Here is a 20,488-nt window from a genome sequence, read left to right as displayed (position 1 = left end):
GGATAGGATAAAGTAATCCTTCTCACCCCCCCTTAAAAGATTTAGATGCACTATTGTAAAGTGGCTGCTCCACTGGATGTCATAAGGTGAATGCACCAATTTGTAAGTCGCTCTGGATAAGAGCGTCTGCTAAATGACTTAAATGTAAATGTAAATGATTCAAGTATTTTTAGCCAAACCCTAATTGGCATGTCAAATTTTATGTTCCTTTTGATGGCATAGAAGGCCCTTCTTGCCTTGTTTCTCAGTTCATTCACAGCTCTGTTCAAGTTACCTGTGGCGCTGATTTTTAGGCCGAGGTATGTATAGTTTTTATGTGCTCTAGGGCAACGGTGTCCAGATGGAATTTGTATTTGTGGTCCTGGCAACAACCTTTTTTGGAACACCATTATTTTTGTCTTACTTAGATTTACTGTCAGGGCCCAGGTCTGACAGAATCTGTGCAGAAGATCTAGGTGCTGCACCAGATCATCAGCAGACAGTAAACATTTCTCTTCAGATTATAGTAGGGTGAGGCCGGGTGCTGCAGACTTTTCTAGTGCACTCACCAATTCATTGACACTCTCTCTCACTCTGAACCAGAATTGATCAAGACAAACAAAGATCCATCCCCTCGACTTTGACAGTCAGAGCAGAGTAGTGCTGCAACTCTGGAGGAACCCAGATAACCCAGCTAGGCATCCATGGAAATGAAAGTCAGTGCAGGAGGAAAGAGATCTGTAGCCAGAGGTCATCGCTGTCCACCCCGGTTTGCTATCACATTCTACGGTCTTCCCACCCAACACCCACCCATTCCAACTGACACAAACAGGCCACACACTAAGAAACATATACACACACATGCATACCCACACACACACAGAAAGAAAACAACATCCTCTCCAAAATAGCCATTGGCAACATTGGTCGGGGGATTCCATTTCCTGAAATGCCATATTTGACTAGGACAATTGGTTTGTGCTAGTGTGTTGACCGTAAAACTTTGACTGGGGTGTCTGGGTAATAAACAACTATAACATAATCCCTGGGCACTTGGGAGACAGGTTGGCAAGCAAGCAGAGTAATGGATGTGCACAGTGTGATTGCTAATCAGAAACTAGCGGTAGCGGTTAGCGGAGGGGGGTAGCCTAGCCTAATTTAGTCCACTTAAACAGGTGCTAATCTAACCTATTGGTAGCAGTGAACAGAGTGGGGTGGTTTAGCCTAATTTAGTCCACTTAAACAGGTGCTAATCTAACCTAGCGGTAGCGGTTAGCGGAGAGGGGTAGTTCAGCCTATCATAGTCCAGTTAAACAGGTGCTAATCTAACCTAGCGGTAGCGGTTAGCGGAGAGGGGTAGTTCAGCCTATCATAGTCCAGTTAAACAGGTGCTAATCTAACCTAGCGGTAGCGCGGGTTGTTAGTTTAGCCTACTCCAATTCTAATTACAAGTAGCCATACGGAGGAACAGACCAGCGGATATGGGATTAAATGAACTGCTGGGCTGCTATTTAAAGCCGCAGATGAGAAAATTGTAATTGACTTTCTCAGTGTCAGCTGAGCTAAAAATAGAGCCGCTTGTCTTTACACTTGTCGGCTACAGCAGCGGCTAGTTGTGCAACACTCTGGTAGAGAGAGAAGAAGAGAGGATGCTGGTGGTCACGTGTTTGAACACAGAAAATAAAGAAATCAGCATTGACTCACTTTGATAGGATTCTAGCTACACATTATAATACACAAACATAAAATAACAAGGGATGTGTAATACAACCAGCCTTGTAGGCCTAACGTGTCATTTTATCCTACCTTTTATAAAAAGGTTGAAAAAAAAAAGTCTTAAAATGTTAATTGTCACCTCCAAGTCCATAAATGACCACAATTCTGTCTAGGCCTACTCTATAAAAACATCCTACAGGTTAAAACACATTTTGTAATCATACTATGAAGTAAACCAACAGTCATTAACATTCCCTCATTGCCTAATGTTATTCTCCCTGATGTCCATACATCTGCCTGTTATTCTCCCTGATGCCTGTACATCAGCCTGTTATTCTCCCTGATGTCCATACATCAGCCTGTTATTCTCCCTGATGTCCATACATCAGCCTGTTATTCTCCCTGATGTCCATACATCAGCCTGTTATTCTCCCTGATGTCCATACACCAGCCTGTTATTCTCCCTGATGTCCATACATCAGCCTGTTATTCTCCCTGATGTCCATACATCAGCCTGTTATTCTCCCTGACGCCCATACATCAGCCTGTTATTCTCCCTGATGTCCATACATCAGCCTGTTATTCTCCCTGACGTCCATACATCAGCCTTTTATTCTCCCTGATGTCCATACATCAGCCTGTTATTCTCCCTGACGTCCATACATCAGCCTGTTATTCTCCCTGATGTCCATACATCAGCCTGTTATTCTCCCTGACGCCCATACATCAGCCTGTTATTCTCCCTGATGTCCATACATCAGCCTGTTATTCTCCCTGACGCCCATACATCAGCCTGTTATTCTCCCTGATGTCCATACATCTGCCTGTTATTCACCCTGATGTCCATACATCAGCCTGTTATTCTCCCTGATGTCCATACATCAGCCTGTTATTCTCCCTGATGTCCATACATCTGCCTGTTATTCTCCCTGATGTCCATACATCAGCCTGTTATTCTCCCTGATGTCCATACATCAGCCTGTTATTCTCCCTGATGTCCATACATCTGCCTGTTATTCTCCCTGATGTCCATACATCAGCCTGTTATTCTCCCTGATGTCCATACATCAGCCTGTTATTCACCCTGATGTCCATACATCAGCCTGTTATTCTCCCTGACGCCCATACATCAGTCTGTTATTCTCCCTGACGCCCATACATCAGCCTGTTATTCTCCCTGACGTCCATACATCAGCCTGTTATTCTCCCTGATGTCCATACATCAGCCTGTTATTCTCCCTGATGTCCATACATCAGCCTGTTATTCTCCCTGACGCCCATACATCAGCCTGTTATTCTCCCTGATGTCCATACATCAGCCTGAGGCACTGAGGGGCAGATGACATTTTTCTGCAACATGACTGCCTGCTGCTCTCTCTTACTGCCCCCCAGGCACAAAGATCAGCCTGCCATGTTGCGGCTGATATGGTATAGAAATAGACTGCTGTTTTTGAGTCACACTGGTGCTGTCCTTAACGGCAGTCCTTGATGGCAGTGTGACAATAAGTCCCGTACAAACTTGGACCAAGGCGCAGAGAAACACAGTAGGCAGAGGTGAGGATAAATCCAGAACATTTCCTGACGCTTAAACAACAACGCACTGGCACATGAATCACTAAACAAAACAAGAGACCTGAGCAACCGGCCCAGTCCACAGAGGACCTAAATAGTCATACACCAGGTGATCCCAGTAAGCCCAATCAGGCTCACCTGGACATAAGGGTGCCCTCCAGTGGCACCCTCAGGGAGTACACTCAACGGTGACCCCTGACCTGTGACAGGCAGTCCTTGATGGCAGTACTTGATATTATTGTAGGTTGGGGTATAGGTGACAGCATATTGTAGAATATGTAATCATGTCAAGATAGATGCGTGATTAGGTAATAAGGCCAAGATGTTGTTGACTGTGACATGCATGATGATGAGTGATTATGCTGTTGTGTTAAAACACGTGTCTCCTGTGAGAATGGTGGATCCAGAAAAACTGAACAGATTCAAAGAATCATCTGTTTTCAAAAGACATTGTGCTTTTTGGTTGTTCAGAGATACAAAAGGCCATAGAGAAAGGGGAAAAGGGATGGAGAGAGAATAGAGAAAGAACAGAGAGAGAGAGAGAGCGAGCGAGAGATGGTGTAACATGCAGAGCTGTAGGGGTCGCAGCTGTCAGTACGTAGGCCGCAGGGAATGACGTCTCATCTCTCTCTCTCTCTCTCTCTCTCTTTCGCTCGCTCTTTCTTTATCTCTCTCTCTCTCTGTTCCCCTCACTATATTCCCCTCTCTCTCCCTCTCACTTTATGCCCCTCTCTCTCTCTTCCTCTCCCTTTAACCCTGTCTTTCTCTCCCCTCCCTCCTCCATCCTCTTTTCTCTTCTAAATCCCATTATTTAGTCAGCATAATGTCTGAGTGAGCGAAATGAGAGCCTCACATTAATCCATTACTCATCTCTATAGCGATGCTTTCAGATGGGCGATACCATATTTACCATACAGAGTCATATCCCTAATGGGACTTAATGTGACGTATATCTCAACAAATCGAGGACTTATGAAAAGTAGGGAACGTTCATCATTAATTTTCTTCTTTGGAGTGAATGATTTTCGCAGTGTTTAGCCTGTCCCTAAGTTATGCAAAAGAACAGCAATTTAACTTCAATTTCAGTTTCAATTTGGCCTTCAGGACATAACTATTATTACTTGGGTCTATGTGGGGAAAGAGCCTATAGGGATTTCTATATGGGGTTGTCTAAATGTGAGCGGTTTTATTCATGGAGGACTTTTATGTACGCAGTGTAAGTAATGTGTTGATGACGTACTCAACGCAGACGTACTCATGTGTTTAAGTGTTGGGTGGATGAACATATGGTTGCTGAAGGTGAGTGACACGTTCGTGCTCTTCCTCTTCAAGACAAAAAAACAAACAAAAAAATGACCTAGAAAAGTCGATACAGTTGTCAAGGATACAATAAAAGACCAAAACTCCAACTACAGTGTGTGAAAACTACCCCTAAACTACACCTTTAGTACACCTAAACACTATTAATCTGTAAACTGTCCAGTCCAGACTCTAGAGTTTGTGCTGCTACAACTCCCATCTGCTCTATACTACTGGAACCCGGTAACTTGATCTTTTCTGGGCTTGCTGCCGTGTAGAAACCTCCCTCCTCCACATTGGGTTGCAGTCCAGCCTCTTCAAACCGTCCAAACACTCAGCATTTTCCACCAAGCCTTGCAGCCACATTCCCACACCGCGGAGTCCAGACGGAGAGGAACCGTGAATACCTTCATCCAGCAGTGAGGGGAAGCTTTTACAGGGCGTGCAGTAGAGCTCCGCCAAGTGGCAATCAATCCTGTCCCACTCGGGACCTGCCCACGCCGCTCCCTCTACTTCTTCTGCCACGTCAACCCCAGCTCCCAGCAGCTCTGTCCCCATGGTGATATGTGGCGGCACGGTTGGGGGTGGTGCATGACCCGCCAGTCGGCTACGATTAGAGATTCCGATCCCCTATATAGTCATGAATATTTCCTGATTCACATCATGTACGTCTTTGGGATTCTTTCACGTTTCTCTGTCCATTGAAGGTCGTTTCAGCTAAAATTGTGAGACAGCTAACGGATACGCTAATGCCTCAATGGCATGGCTGCGTTAGCTAGCATATACGCTAGTGAGCTTTACATTAGCATGGCTGCGCTAGATAGCTTAGCAGCTACGGTATCATAAACTGATGATGATGGGAGTGAGCGGCCATTGTTGTTTATGCTAATCTATTCCACACACATAGGCCTGTGTAATTGTGATGCTATCAGCTAGACATGAGGTGAGATTTGTGCTCAGTCAATCAAGCACAATTAGGCATGCATTACAGGGCTGTCAATCATGCGTGTTGTAACTTCCTGGTTGTGTTAGGTAATCACTTTGTGTTGCTACGGCTTCCACGGGATGTGATGCGTTAACAGGGGTAGTGATGTAAGGGTCAGAGCCTCTGGCGGAGGGGGAAGTCAAATGCCTGAGGAGATGTTTCTGAATAGAGAGAGAGAGGGGGGGTGAGAGAGAGAGAAAGAGGGTGAGAGAGAGAGAGAAAGGGAGAGAGAGAGGGTGAGAGAGAGAGAGAGAGAGAGAGAGCGAGAGAGAGAGGGTGAGAGAGTGTGAGAATGAGAGAGAAAGAGGGTGAGAGAGAGAAAGAAAGGGAGAGAGAGAGGGTGAGAGAGAGAGAGCGAGAGAGAGAGAGAGAGGGGTGAGGGAGAGAGGGTGAGAGAGGGTGAGAGAGTGTGAGAATGAGAGAGAGAAAGAGGGTGAGAGAGAGAAAGAAAGGGAGAGAGAGAGAGGGTGAGAGAGAGAGAGAGAGCGAGAGAGAGAGAGAGAGGGTGAGGGAGAGAGGGTGAGAGAGGGTGAGAGAGTGTGAGAATGAGAGAGAGAGAGGGTGAGAATGAGAGAAATAGAGAGAAAGAGAAAGAGAGAGACAGAGAGGGAGAGGGAAAGGGGATGAGAAAGAGTGAGAGTGAGCAATAAGAGAGCCAACAGCAGCACTCCAGGGCCATGTGAAGTCGTGACTCAACTATGAGTATGAAGGCTACCCTGTCTGCGTTTATGTACAGTAGCTCTCTATTCCTTTTGCTATAGACTGTATGCCTTTTCTGTAGACCCATTTTTACAGATATATAACAAGCTCAGGTAGGATTTCATGACCTTCATCATGTTAATCTTAAGATAGCTTTTCCACATTATTTTAAAGGGGAAAATGGTATTGGTGCATCAATTTTTGGACTTTTAAATGAATTAATGATATACTATTGATTCTTGAAAAAGTTGTTGTTTAACTGCATATTGCCCCTTTAACACTATGCACAATGTGGTAAACACTCCAGTGCAGTACGCAGTACAGTAGACGATACAGTACACAGTGCAGTACGCAGTACAGTAGACGATACAGTACACAGTGCAGTACGCAGTACAGTAGACGATACAGTACACAGTGCAGTACACAGTACAGTAGACGATACAGTACACAGTACAGTACACAGTACAGTAGACGATACAGTACACAGTGCAGTACGCAGTACAGTAGACGATACAGTACACAGTACAGTAGACGATACAGTACACAGTACAGTAGACGATACAGTACACAGTGCAGTACGCAGTACAGTAGACGATACAGTACACAGTGCAGTACACAGTACAGTAGACGATACAGTACACAGTACAGTACACAGTACAGTAGACGATACAGTACACAGTACAGTACACAGTACAGTAGACGATACAGTACACAGTACAGTACACAGTAGAGTAGACACATACAGTACACAGTACAGTACACAGTACAGTAGACGATACAGTACACAGTGCAGTACACAGTACAGTAGACGATACAGTACACAGTACAGTAGACGATACAGTACACAGTGCAGTACGCAGTACAGTAGACGATACAGTACACAGTGCAGTACGCAGTACAGTAGACGATACAGTACACAGTGCAGTACACAGTACAGTAGACGATACAGTACACAGTACAGTAGACGATACAGTACACAGTGCAGTACACAGTACAGTAGACGATACAGTAGACGATACAGTACACAGTACAGTAGACGATACAGTACACAGTGCAGTACGCAGTACAGTAGACGATACAGTACACAGTGCAGTACGCAGTACAGTAGACGATACAGTACACAGTACAGTAGACGATACAGTACACAGTGCAGTACACAGTACAGTAGACGATACAGTACACAGTGCAGTACACAGTACAGTAGACGATACAGTACACAGTGCAGTACACAGTACAGTAGACGATACAGTACACAGTGCAGTACACAGTACAGTAGACGATACAGTACAGCATGTTTCAGTGCTTCACTGAATGATTGTGCTACTGGAGGGTTATCTGAGCTGACTCGTTGACGCTGATTCACACTCTACTGGGTTAAAGGATCTACACACACCAGATCAGAACAAGGCTGCTCCCAGGATGTGATGTGGCCTCAGACCCTCAGAGTACTGTACAAGGGGTGTGCCTCTGATTGAGCATGCATGCGTGCTACTCGTATGAATTCCATGTGAATGTGTGTTTACATGTGTGTCTCTCTCTCATGTGTATCTCTCTCTCTCTCTCTCTATGTATATGCTGTGGTTCTGTGTGTATATATATATATATATATGTATATATATGTCGCTCTCTTCTGCCCTCTGTCTCTCTAAGACACACAATACACATCCTTTACCTCACGCACAGACCTAAATCCCTACAGTGAATCACATTAAAGACAGTGCTTTATTCTTTAATTCTTACGTTCTTAACACATGAAATACCCCGGGGTCTTCCCATTGGTGAGATAACATGTGATTAACCTGTCCATAACTCTCTACTACCAGACAAGCTCTAACAAGAGCCCTCATCCGCTGAGATTCCCAGCCCATTCTAAGGCTGTCCCAAATGGCACCCTATTCCTTATTTAGTGCACTACTTTTGACTGGGGCCCATAGGGTTCTGGTCAAAAGTAGTGCACTGCACGGGGGATAGGGTGCCTTTCCGGACGGAGTCTGGACTACTCTAATGGATGAACTGCTTAGAGAGACAGAGGAGATCTCTGGAGACACAGGGAGAGACGGTGAGGGCCCTATTTGAGTGCTTTGATTTACAATTTTTTTCTGATCCATGTATCTAATTCTGATCTTCTGCTGTCTGGGAGAGGAGAGTGGGCGAGAGAGAGGGAGAGTGTGGGGAGAAGGAGGAGAGAGAGAGAGAATGTAAGAGAGAGAGAGAGAGAGAGAGAGAGAGAGTAAGAGAGAGAAAGAGAGAGAGAGAGAGAGAGAGAGAGAGAGTGTAAGAGAGAGAGAGTGTGTAAGAGAGAGAGAGAGAGAGAGTAAGAGAGAGAGAGAGAGAGTGTGTAAGAGAGAGAGAGAGAGAGGGGAGAGAGAGAGAGAATGATAGACAGATAAAGGGGACGATCTGAGGATAGAAATAGAGAGGGATGAGAGACAGAAGCTGATTGACAGAGAGGGAAAAAATGATGAGAGAGAGATACACACAGGAGAGAATTGGAGAGACCGATTGATTAACAGAGAGACAACCAATGAGAGAGGAAGAGAGAAAAAGAATGAGGGAGAGAAGCAGAGCGAGGAAGAGACAGAGATAATTTATGGAGACTATGCCCCAGATGTCCATTAGAGGGTCATAAGGAATGGATGGTCCCTGGCTATAAGACACCAGTCTGCTAGTCTGCTCTGCCTGGCTGGCTGACTGGATGATTGAGCTGTGATCACCCTGCCTATAGACTGTCTCCAGCTGCCTAACTACACCAACCTGGACAGACGAGATGCCAGCCATAGTCATACATTTTGGATTTAGAAGCAGGAAGTTACCACCTATTCTCTGAGTGTGTCCCTCGATAACTCAATCTCTCTCTCTCTCTCTCTCTCTCTCTCTCTCGCTCTTTCTATCGACCTGTCATTCTCTTGCTCTCTCTCTCTCTCTCTCTCTCTCTCTCTCTCTCTCTCTCTGTGCCACTAAAACCGAAGGTTTTCATCACTCTATCTAATTCCCCTCCTCCTGCTCATCCTCCTCCTTCTTCTCTTCCTGCCGTTAAAATGTGACATTCGACTGATAGCCTGGGCCAGGTGTCCTCTCCTCTTCTCCTCCTCTCCATCGTCATCACTCATACAGCACAGCGCCACAGTGTTCGCACCTGCAAAAGGTTGGCTATAATTAGCCACCCACTGCTAATGCTAACCTTCCTATGTATCCACTACCCATATCCCCTATCCAGAGGACAGGAGGCTGTAAAAGACAACACAATACACTTCTTTCTTATTTGTGAAGGGGGAAACACTCGGCCTCTACGATTGTACAGTGAAGAACAGCGTAGTGCAGAAGGTCGTGTTGTTTACTCCCTATTCAGGTAGCATTGTAAGCTAGCTAGGCTTAGTTCCAGTACATGTGATGAGGAGAGGACAGAAGGTTGTGTTGTTTACTCCCTATTCAGGTAGCATTGTAAGCTAGCTAGGCTTAGTCCCAGTAAATGTGATGAGGAGAGGACAGAAGGTTGTGTACCAGTCACTGTGCTGTCCCCACTCTGTCTGTCTCTTGTTGTATTTCTATAATATGTGTCTTGGCCTTGATCCCGACCGGGGGAGGTGCAGCGGTAATACGATTATGAGACGCTCCAAATCTCATTGGCTGTCACCTGCAGCGCCAGGCCGGGGGACGTACATTGATGAAGCCGTGAGTGTGACAGTGTGTGTGGGTTGGGGAGGCTTTGTGGGTATCAATTGTTTCAGAGAACAATTGTTCCTACTTATTTCAGTGGAGGGGCACTTTTCATTCCACAAAGGAATCAGTCACTAGGTTGAACATGACCATATTAAGCAAGATGATGGTGTTTTTTACGATGTCACAACTCGTCATGATTCGGTCTCATCGTGTGTCCTAAAATAACGTTAAGACTTAGCTGCGTAACTTCAGTGAGTGAGTTACTGATTGTGTGCACGTGTGTGTGCACGCATGTGTGTTTGTATGTGTGTGCGTACCTGCGTACATATGCACTGCATCTATCCATATAAGGTTGTTTGTGTGTGTGTGTGCGTGTGTGCGTGCGTGCGTGTGTATTTGTGTGTGTATATTTGCTTGCGTGTGTGTATGAGCTTTTGGCATGTGTGTGTGTGTGTCAGTGTGTCTGTGAAGTAAACACAGGATCTGCCAAAACCAATCACTTGATCCCTAAGATCCACCTCCATTCACTGACCCTGACATTGGGGCTTTGACGGAAAAGGAAGCAGACATTTTTATTTCCATCTGGGCAGAAGGAAGTGGTGGGTAAAGTGCAGGATACAGCTACCCTCCTCAGAGGAAGGGAGATGTGTCAGGACTCATTGGTGGACCCTGCCACTGACAGATACACAACGTTTCCCCTTGTTTAAGGAGGGGAGGGAGCGAGAGAGAGGGTGAGAGGGAGAGAGGGAGAGGGAGGGAGAGAGAGGGTGAGAGGGAGACAGGGAGAGGGAGGGAGAAAGGGAGAAGCAGGGAGAGAGGGTGAGAGGGAGAGAGGGAGGGGAGGGAGAGAGAGGGAGAAAGGGAGAGGGAGGGAGAGAGGGTGAGAGGGAGAAAGGGAGAGGGAGGGAGAAAGGGAGAGAGAGGGAGAGAGAGGGAGAGAGGGAGGGAGAGAGAGCGAGAGGGAGAGAGAGAGAGAAAGGGGGAGAGAGGGAGAGAGAGAGAGGGAGAGAGAGCGAGGGAGAGAGGGAGGGAGAGAGAGAGAGAGAGAGAGAGGAGGGTGAGAGAGAGAGAGAGGTTGTGGGTACCTTTGACCTTCATCCTATAGACGTGTGTTATTCCCGTGTCCTCAGTAGCTGACGTTTTAGTTTTCATCCAACTCAGACAGTTTGTAAATGTAGAGGTCATGCTGGTGTATGTATGTGTCTCATGTCCACCGGTCGACATATAGATATGTGGGCTACTCGTCCATGCCATTGGAAATGTATGAGCGTATGATCGGAAATATATGAGAAATGTGTGAGAGAATATTCTTATCTGAGCTTTGTGCTTTGCACATGGGTTCCAATGCCTGAATGTGAATCCGATATCTTTTCTGGCTTGACATTGTATGTTACTCTATGGTACAATAAGCAACTGCAGAGATCCATACTAGCTGCAACTGAAACGTTCATTTGAACAGCAGTTGGTAAATAGCGTCCATTTCAGTCGATGCAACCAGTTAAACTCACCTAGTTTGTCAAAATGAGGAAAAATATTGCTCAATCGTTGAGGGAAGTGCTGACTTCTTCTTTTTCTGTCAGAAGAAACATGGAAGGGAAAGTAGTTGTTGGGGTTTTGTTGGATTCATTTCTAATTGACCACGACTCCATTTCTTTCATTGGCCGGAGTTGTCCACTCCTGCCCGGCTACCAGAACCCAGGCCAATCTTTCTGCCTCCGCTATACGACCCTGTTACTTCAAAATACCATTTGTTTTTTGGTCATCCATTTTGTACGAGTCAGTCCACTCTCTCTCTCTCTCTCTCTCTCTCTCTCTCTCTCTCTCTCTCTCTCTCTCTCTCTCATGCCCACAGTGGAGAAAATCAATATGGCCTCAGTAGACTCAGTAGACCTCTCTGTTCTGTGGGTTGGATGAACAGACTGGACACTGGAGGCTGTTTCTGACCCATTTCTCTTTCTACTGTGGGGAGAGTCAGGATTGGGGTCAGTTTTGTTTCAATTCAGTCAATTTGAGAAAAATTTACATTTATGTGAAGTAATGTGAATTTTTATGAATTTAAAAATGTCAAAAAATTTTCATATATTTTTTAAACGGTGTTGTGCAGTCAAAAACTAGATTTACCTGTGTTTTATATAGATACAGTGCATTCCGAAAGAATTCAGACCCATTCCCTTTTTCCACATTTTATTCAATTACAGCTGTATTCTAAAATGGATTAAATAAAACTAATTCCTCATCAAACTACACACAATAACACATAATGACAAAGTGAAAACAGGTTTTTATAAATTTGTGCAAATATATATTTTTTTATTTTTTTATTTAAATAAATATTCAGACCCTTTGCTATGAGACTCGAAATTGAGCTATTGATCATCTTAGATGTTTCTACAACTTGATTAGAGTCCACCAGTGTTAAATTAAATTCATTGGATATGATTTGGAAAGGCACACACCTGTCTATATAAGGTCCCACAGTTGACAGTGCATGTCAGAGCAAAAACCAAGCCATGAGGTTGAAGGAATTGTTCGTAAAGCGCAGAGACAGGATTGTGCTGAGGCACAGATCTGGAGAAGGGGACCAAAAAATGTATGCAGCATTGAAGGTCCCCAAGAACACAGTGGCCTCCATCATTCATAAATGGAAGATGTTTGGAACCACCAAGACTCTTTCTAGGACTGGCTGCCAGGCCAAACTGAGCAATCGGGGGAGAAGGGCCTTGGTCAGGGAGGTGACCAAGAACCTGATGGTCACTCTGACAGAACTCCAGAGTTCCTCTGTGGAGATGGGAGAACCTTCCAGAAGGACAACCATCTCTGCAGCACTTCATCAATCAGGCCTTTATGGTAGAGTGTCCAGGCAGACGTCTCTCCTCAGAAAAAGTCACATGACAGCCCGCTTGAAGTTTGCCAAAAGGCACCTAAAGGACTCTTAGACCATAAGAAACAAGATTCTCTGGTCTGATGAAACCAAAATTGAACTTTTTGGCCTGAATGGCAAGGGTCACATCTGGAGAAAACCTGGCATTATACCTACGTTGAAGCATGGTGGTGGCAGCATCATGCTGTAGGGATGTTTTTTAGCGGCAGGGACTGGGAGACTAGTCAGGATCGAGAGAAAGATGAACGGAGTAAAGTACAGAGAGATCCTTGATGACAAACCGCTCCAGAGCACTCAGGACCTCAGACTGGGTCGAAGGTTCACCTTCCAACAGGACAACGACCCTAAGTTCACAGCCAAAAAAATGCAAGTGGCTTCGGGACAAGTCTCTGAATGTCTTTGAGTGGCCCAGCAAGAGCCCAGACTTAAACCTGATCGAACATCGCGGGGGAGACCTGATAATAGCTGTGCAGCGACGCTCCCCATCCAACCTGACAGTGCTTGAGAGGATCTGCAGAGAAAAATGGGAGAAACTCGCCAAATACAGGTGTGCCAAACTAGATTGATGAAGGAAAAAAAACAATTAAATCGATTTTAGAATAAGACTGTAAAGTAACAGAATGTGGAAAAAGTCAAGAGGTATTGTCACGCCCTGGCCATAGAGAGGCTTTTATTCTCTATTTTGGTTAGGCCAGGGTGTGACTAGGGTGGGCATTCTAGTTTCTTTATTTCTATGTTTTCTGTTTCTATGTTTTGGCCAGGTATGGTTCTCAATCAGGGACAGCTGTCTATCGTTGTCTCTGATTGGGAATCATACTTAAGCAGCCTGTTTTGCCACCTTAGTTGTGGGTAGTTGACTTTGTTAGTGGCCTGTATAGCGTTGGTAAGCTTTACGTTCGGTTTTTGTAGTTTTTTTGTGTTTTCTTTTGTTTCTTTGTTGTTTCTTGTTTTTGTTGGGGACATTATCAAATAAAAATACATGTACGCTCACTGCGCTACACCTTGGTCCGGTCATTTCCCTTCGTGACAGGTATGAATACTTTCCAAATACACTGTATATATATATATATATATATATATATATATATATATTCCCACATTATGAGGTTGGAATAATACTGTGAAATGGGATAATGATAATGCACTTTTCGTGTAATAGTTGTACGACTGCCAGAAATGTCAGCTTGTTTGGCTGGGTTGGGGTTTTGGACCTCCTGCTGACATCACCAAGAGGTTATAAGTGAATAGATCCATAACAAAGAGTTTGACCTCATCTTTCCTAATAACAGCTCGCTTTCAGGTTACATATCCCTCCCATTAGGCTCCTCTAACTAGACCCCTCTCTCAAACCACTCCTACAATTCTTGCTTGAGAAATTTCATTTAGCTAAGAACGGTTATTTTTTACATTTTTTAAAATAAAATCACAGAAAGGTACTTATTTGTTTCCTAGAAATAATTTGATATTGAGATAAAAAAAAATTAAAAAACAAAAAAACATCTGCTTTGGACCTTTTAAAATTTGTATTAATTAAATTTTCCCCCAATCAATTTCCAACCAGCTCTCCCAGTAATCGCGTCATCCATGTTTCTTAAACATCAAATTTTGAAGTTGTTCGAAACTTCACATTTCAAAGTGTTTTTAACGTAACGGTTAAGGTTTGGGATAGGCTTAAAACAAAAACAACTTCCTGTCGTTGAATTTGAATGTATTTGATACCATTCCACCTATTCCGCTCCAGCCATTACCACAAGCTCGTCCTCCCCAATTAAGGAGCCACCAACCTCCTGTGATAGATATCTAATACTTGTATCATGGGTGACCTGGCTGCAATCTCTTTAAAACTGTAAAAATCAGCATTTGAAGCATAAACTAGTGATTGTTTTGTCCAATGCCTCCAGGAAGCATCTCCAGCTTACAGTTTATACATAATGACAATCTCTTCTCCATTGGATCCTCATTAGACACACATGTCCCTCACAGGGGTTTCTAAGCATGACAGATAAATGCTGCAAACCAGCCACACACACACACACACACACACACACACACACACACACACACACACACACACACACACACACACACACACTTCTCTCACAAACCCTTCATTTCAACATCCACCATCATTATTGTCTAATAAGACAGTAACACTCCACGGTCCCGGTATTATGAGTTCATCCAATTACTATGGAAAACAGCGTCTCAATCTACCGACCTCGGGTGTTTCTCAATATGCATACTATCTTGCTCCACACTCTCATGCTCCAAGTGCATTCCTATGAGGACGTTCCCTTGAGTACGTTGTTGTTAGGACAAGAGGGTGGAGAACGCATAAGATGTAACATTTGAGAGGCACTTGCACTCCCCCTACTGTATTACCTCACGCTGCATCTCCCCATTCACTGAACCTTCCTCCAGCCAGGACAATGGCAACAATATAGACGAAACAAGATAAACACAAAGCAAATGTTTTACTTCAGAATTATCAGTTAGATATATATGTGAATCGTTAAACAGGCAAAAATGACCTAAAAACGAATGTTATGCAAGGTACAGTAGATGTCAATTACTTGAGGGTAGCTAGCTAGCCAGTTAGTCCTATTGACTTGCTATGGACTTTACTATGGACCCATTCACTGAACCGCCCTTCTTCTAGCCAGGGTAATGGCAATAGAGACAGAACAAGATTTTACTTCATAACAATTAGCTAGCTACACTACCGGTCAAAAGTTTTAGAACACCTACTCATTTAAGGGTTTGTCTTTATTATTATGGCAAGAACGGCTCAAATAAGCAAAGAGAACCAACAGTCCATCATTACTTTAAGACATGAAGGTCAGTCAATACGACACATTTAAAGAACTTTGAAAGTTTCTTCAAGTGCAATCGCAGAAACCATCAAGCGCTATGATGAAACTGGCTCTCATGAGGACCGCTACAGGAACGGAATACCCAGAGTTACCTCTGCTGCAGAGGATAAGTTCATTAGAGTTACCAGCCTCAGAAATTGCTGCCGAAATAAATACTTCACAGAGTTCAACTAACCAACACATCTCAACATCAACTATTCAGAGGAGACTGCATGCATCAGGCCTTCATGGTTAAATTGTTTCAAAGAAACCACTACTAAAGGACACCAAGAAGAAGAGACTTGCTTGGGCAAAGAAATGTGGACAATGGACTTTAGACCGGTGGAAATCTGTCCTTTTGTTGGAGTCAAAATGTGAGATTCTTTGAGACTTGGTGTGGGTGAACGGATGATCTCTGTATGTGTATTTCCAACTGTAAAGCATGGGGGAGGAGGTGTTATGGTGTGGGGGTGCTTTGCTGGTGACACTGTCTGTGATTTATTTGTCATTCAAGGCACACTTAACCAGCATGGCTACCACAGCATTCTGCAGCGATCCCATCTGGTTTATGGCTTAGTGGGAATATAATTTGTTTTTCAACAGGACAATGACCCAACACACCTCCAGGCTGTGTAAGGGATATTTTACCAAGAATTAGAGTGATGGAGTTTTGCATAAGATGACCTGGCTTCCACAATCCACCGACCTAAAATAAATTGAGATGGTTTGGGATGAGATGGACCGCAGAGTGAAGGAAAATCAGCCAACAAGTGCTTAGCATTTGTGGGAACTCCTTCAAGACTGTTGGAAAGGCATTCCAGGTGAAACTGGTTGAGAGAATGCAAAGAGTGTGCAAAGTTGTCATCAAGGTAAAGGGTGGCTACTTTGAAGAATCTTTAATATAAACTATATTTAGATTTGTTTAACACTTTTTTTTGGTTACTACATGATTCCATATGTGTTATTTCATAGGTTTAATGTCTTCACTATTATTCTACAATGTATAAAATAGTAAAAATAAAGAAAAACCCTTGAATGAGTAGGTGCATCATATTCCGTTGCACACGCTCAGTTGAATCTTGCATCGATGCATGGTTCAAAACATGTACAAGTGGAGTACGCATTCGAGAAGTGACCTCCGTGCTCTGTTTCGCAGACTTCTGATTTGGACTCACACTCCGACCCTCCCGTGCTCGCAGCATGGTAGTATGCCTTTTGAGAAACACCCCTTGTCTCTCTCGTCTGTCTAATTGAAAACAACACTGATAGAGTCACAAACACTTTCTAACCGTTCTACCTGGGAGAGAAACACGTCAACACAAACCGATTGGACTGAGTTGCCTATTATTCTCCCCAATGTGTGGTAAAGAAGTATGCACGCGTACTGTAACACTGCAACTTGCTTTGGATAAAAGCATCTGCATAATTGGCATATACTATTATCATTACAACAACCAGTTATTGTCATGTTGTATTTCCAGTAAATACTCAGAACACCAAATGTTTTACTTAAAGTTCCAATGGGAAAGTCATGACAATCCCTGCTCCCAGCGCTGTTTAGTAACTGCCAACCAATGCCTTGTTATCCAGCCTGGTCCCAGATCTGTTTATGCTATCTTGCGGACCCATAACCATAGGAGTTGGCAAGATAGCACAAACAGATCTGAGACCAGGGTATTGTGTTAAAGGCTACACTTCTCATTAAACTGCATGTGATTCTTCCATGCTAGCCCAGTGTATGAATATGAGACATGCTCTACAGTGTTATTAATGCGATAACCCCACTTTAAACTAACCACAACTCATAAAGACTTCATAACTCCATTTTAAGGCCTCTATAAATGCTTATCTATGCTTCTCTTCTCATTAAATGGAACTCCTCCATGTTAGCCCAGTGTGTGCCAATATGAGCGGTGAGGTAGTAAGGAGATATGGCTGGAGGATGGAGGACTGGAGGATGAGGGGATGAAAGGGAGGATCTGTGTGTCAGGAATGTAGGGCAGCAACCTGAGTCAGAGGAGATCATCACTGGCATGTAAGGCTGTAGTGGTGGTGGTGGGGAGGTTGTCAAGCCCCAGCCAGATAGAACACAGCAACACACCAACTAAAGCAAGCTAGCAACAGCAAACAGTTATGTAAACACTTCAGTTATGTGGGAAAAGTCCCGTTTATTCACCTCTTGACCTCCCTCTATCTCTCTCACTCCCTTTCCTTTCTGTTCCCGATCTCACTCATTCCTTTCTCTACTCCCCTTGTTTCTTTATCTTCATGTCTTCCTGTCTCTGTATCATCCCCTTTCTATTGTTCTCCAGTCCTCTCTTCCTGTCTCTCCCTTCCCCTTCTCCATCCCTTCCTCTCTGGGCCATTGTCTCTGTCTACTACAGTATAGTGGGAATGTTGTTGTCCTCCCAGAGACAGTAGAGGAGGCTCTGCCAGGGGCCATACACACAGACACAGACACAGACACAGACACAGACACAGACACAGACACCTCGGCCACCAGTCATGCAGACAGCGAGGCAGGCAGTCAGGGATCAGGTTAGGTTAAGGCCACGACCAATGACCTGCCTGTGTCCCAAATGGCACCCTATTCCCTCCAGTATATAGTTCACTACCTTTGATCAGTGCCCATAGGGCTCTAGTCAAAAGTAGTGCACTATCTAGGGATAGGGTGCCCATGTCTCCTTCCATCAGGGCCACTGACATTTGACTCAGGCAACCTTGACTTCCTCCCTCTCTCCCTCTGACTGACTGCAGCACCTGCTGCGACCAATCCACCCGCATCACATTACCCTCTGGGCCAGCTACGGTGGCCATTTTGTTTCCTAAGCACAACAACAGTAGTTCCCAGAAGTATTGAAATGTGCAAGAAAGGCAGAAGAGAAGAGAAGAGTGGAAAAGGTTGAGGTCAGTTGAGCAGTCAAGAGTCCTTAGCTCCCCCGTAGGCTACTGTCTAATGTGATGGTGGTCTGGCGAGCAGAATGCAAAAGGACACTGTTATTAACACCACATAAACACAGAAAGGAGAGGGGTGCTGTGAGGGATTGGGAGTGCTGTGATATCTGTGTTGGGGTCGTTTGGTAGGCTGTTCACGTGTTTATGGCAGGTTATTGTTATGTTGTGTATGATAATAGGTTGGATGGGGCATTTGTTATTGGTCAGTGCAATGTAATGGATAACATTACATTGGTGGTGGACAGCTGGAAAATGGTGTGCATTTGTCACTATGCCTTTTATCAGACAGGCCCCATTCTCTCATGACAGTTTATCTGCCCAGTAGGAAATATAGATGCGTAGTCACAAAGAGTCCCCCCCCCCCCCACTCACACACACACTTTTTCAACATACGTTCAAATCAAATGAAATCACATGTAATTGATTTAGCAGATGTTATTGCGGATGTAGCGAAATGCTTGTGTTTCTAGCTCCAACAGTGCAGTAGCATCTAACAATACACACAAATCTAAAAGTAAAAGAATGGAATTAAGAAATATATAATATTAGGATGAGCCATGTCGAAGTGGCACCTTGAGGATTGATTCTAAACATCGGTTTGCCATGTTTCTGTCGATATTATGGAGTTAACCTCTTAAGTCGACCCTCTACTTTTTTGAACATTCTGTTAAAAATCGCGCAACATTTCAGCGCCCTGCTACTCATGCCAGGAATATAGTATATGCATTTGCTTAGTCTGTGTGGATAGAAAACACTCAGACGTTTAAAAAACTGGTTAAATCACTGCTGTGGCTTTACCAGAACGGCATTTACATCGAAAAGCACAGGAAAAACTGATCACTGAAAATGGGAAAATATATCCATGCGCTACTTGAACCCATTGATAAACGTGAACCACAATTAATTGACTGAGGTTGCAGTACCTACAGCTTCCACACGGTGTCTAGAGTCTTGTCATTTCCCTTCGAGTTTTTTCTTGGTCAAACACATGCAGGACACCGTATCTCCTCCGGTCTAGGACCGGATATTTTCGTTGAGTTTCTAGCCGGACATTTTTCCAGACGGACAGCTAATGATCTTTACATCGCCTCCTGATGAATTTTATCGCTTATTAACGTTTACTAATACCTAAAGTTGCATTACAAACGTATTTCGAAGTGTTTTGTGAAAGTTTATCGTCGACTTTTTGAATTTTAAAAAATGACGTTACGTTTTGAAACGATGTTTTTTTCGTTTATCACACAGTCTACATATAACGATATCTAGGCTTTATATGGACCGATTTAATCGAAATAAAGACCCAAATAGTGTTTATGGGACATCTAGGAGTGCCAACAAAGAAGATGGTGAAAGGTAATGAATGTTTTCTATTTTATTGTGCGGTTTGTGTAACGCCGAAATGCTAATTATTTTGTTTACGTCCCCTGTGGGTCTTTTGGGGTGTTGCATGCTATCAGATAATAGCTTCTCATGCTTTCGCCGAAAAGCATTTTAAAAATCTGACTTGTTGCCTGGATTCACAACGAGTGTAGCTTTAATTCGATACCCTGCATGTGTATTTTAATGAACTTTTGAGTTTTAACTAATACTATTAGCATTTAGCGTAGCGCATTTGCATTTCCAGAGCTCTAGTTGGGACGCAAGCGTCCCGAGTAGAAGCAACAGGCTAAGGCAAGGGTTGATTTCAAAGTTTTACTGCTAACCTACAAAGCATTACATGGGCTTGCTCCTACTTATCTTTCTGATTTGGTCCTGCCGTACATACCTACACGTACGCTACGGTCACAAGACGCAGGCCTCCTAATTGTCCCTAGAATTTCTAAGCAAACAGCTGGAGACAGGGCTTTCTCCGATAGAGCTCCAGTTTTATGGAATGGTCTGCCTACCCAT

This window comes from Oncorhynchus nerka, linkage group LG21 (genome assembly GCF_034236695.1).
Source record: "Oncorhynchus nerka isolate Pitt River linkage group LG21, Oner_Uvic_2.0, whole genome shotgun sequence".
NCBI classification, from domain to species: domain Eukaryota; kingdom Metazoa; phylum Chordata; class Actinopteri; order Salmoniformes; family Salmonidae; genus Oncorhynchus; species Oncorhynchus nerka.
Note: the sequence above shows the minus strand (reverse complement) of the source record.